Below are 1,821 nucleotides of genomic sequence, written 5' to 3' on the forward strand. Positions count from 1 at the left end.
CAAATAATTGCACTATAGGTTAGTACGAAACAAACAAATAGGGGTTGCATATATCTATTTAGCAGTACCTGAAAATAAAAATAAAGAAGGCAAATACAATTCAGATAAACTTGGGAATGCTGCACAAATAAATCATAAAGACTAGCGAGCAAAGCACTTGGACAAAGAGTTTGAAACAAAAGGAAAGTTTCTCAACTCCTAAGATTAAAAGTTTTATTTCCCTATAAAAGGTAACATCAGAAATAGCTATCTTCCTGAAACAGAACGTTCCAATCAGGACTTGGAGAAAACCCCAGGATTTTCATACACGTTGCAATCTGAAATTCTGCTCGATCTTGCTGTATTTATAACTTTCCAATATGCTTTAAAGGTGGAAAATAGAATTAAGAGAGTAACAAATGTTTAAGCGAACATTTCGGATTTAAATAGTATGAATGAGGAAGCAGAAAGGAGAATAACGTTCGCGCTCTGCCTTTATTATTCTTCATAAAGGTTATGGCTGGAGAAGCAAACCACACCGCAGTCTCTGTGGCGCAATCGGTTAGCGCGTTCGGCTGTTAACCGAAAGGTTGGTGGTTCGAGCCCACCCAGGGACGTTCATCTTTTACGGGCTTGCGCCGGTAGTTTTGCACAAATCTGGGAGCTCAGGCCTCCGGGTGACGCCGGGGTGGATTTCCAGGGGCCGGAGAAGAGAATCCTGGATCTCGCTTCGCCGTCCCCCCAGCGGGCGGCTCCGCGGCTTCCTGGCGCGCCGGGTGCCCCGCCTCTCGCAGCCGGCGGCCAGGTGGCCTCTGCCTGTCCTCCGCGGGCCCGGCGAGTCCTTTCGCTGCGGCTCCCCCGGTTCCCAGACTCCGGCCGCCGCTCGATGCCCAAAGGGCCCTCGCTCACCTCGCCCCCCTCGCCCTTTGCCGAAGCCCAGGCTACTGGGGGCCCCTCCCGGCCTCACCAGGCTCCGGGCGGCACCGTGCGGGCGCGCGCGGGCGAGAGCGCGCAGAGGCCGGCCGCCCCTTCGGCCGCGCGCCGCCGCGTCCGGGCTCGAACCCGCCGCCCCCGCTCCGAGCCGCCCCGGAGGCCCCCGCGGGCAGCCCGGCCCGAGCCGGCCCCGCCCGGCGTCCGCAGCCCTGAAATGTCAGAGGTCGACGGCGTGTCTGTATCCAGAGTGTCAAGTTCAAGCTGCAAATTGAAAACTCCTCGCGATTGTTATCACGTTGAATCGTGCAACATTTTGTCTGTTCCCCGGCAGCGTAAACAGACACTCTGCGTACTTACTAATGGAAACATTTTGACTATTCCTGGTATTGGTAAATTCAGAGATGTTTGTCATAAAACCTTTGTGTGGACACTATTGTAAGCGCATTAACATGTTATATTTTACTTTTTCTACTAAAATGCTAGAATTTTATAGAGAATGGAATAAACCTGCAAAATTCCCCGTCTATTCAGAAAAGGAGAAAATTTTTTAGAACTGAGTGATTGATAAACATAAAAAAAAACTCTGAGAAAGATTAAAAGTGAAACTAACATATTTTGCTTCGACCTTCTATAGACATGTTACCATTTATTTCACAAAATGCAAAGCTCTCTCAAAATAGTTACTTTGTACTTTATTCTCTAAATATATGCTGCCTTTGAGAAGTAATCATAGTTTCATCATGGTAATTATTGTCTTGGGTATAGATTACAGAAATATGAAAGACGGTTCTGGAGAAAAGTGATATGTCTTATTCCTGCAAATATATAGTTATGTTCTTCTTTATATTTTCCCCCAGGTTTATGTATTAATAAAGGTTAACATTTATTCAGTGTTGACCGCTTGCCAGA

The 1,821-nt window shown here is 47.6% G+C and overlaps 1 non-coding gene across 1 annotated transcript; it reads left to right on the plus strand.

Moving 5' to 3' along the window:
* The first annotated feature begins 522 nt into the window (after window positions 1-522).
* TRNAN-GUU (transfer RNA asparagine (anticodon GUU)) lies at window positions 523-596 on the plus strand. The gene has a single exon. It is a non-coding gene; the product is annotated as a tRNA-Asn (tRNA).
* The last annotated feature ends 1,225 nt before the right edge of the window (window positions 597-1,821 follow it).

The sequence above is a fragment of the Equus asinus genome, chromosome 29 (genome assembly GCF_041296235.1).
Source record: "Equus asinus isolate D_3611 breed Donkey chromosome 29, EquAss-T2T_v2, whole genome shotgun sequence".
Taxonomy (NCBI): Eukaryota; Metazoa; Chordata; class Mammalia; order Perissodactyla; family Equidae; genus Equus; species Equus asinus.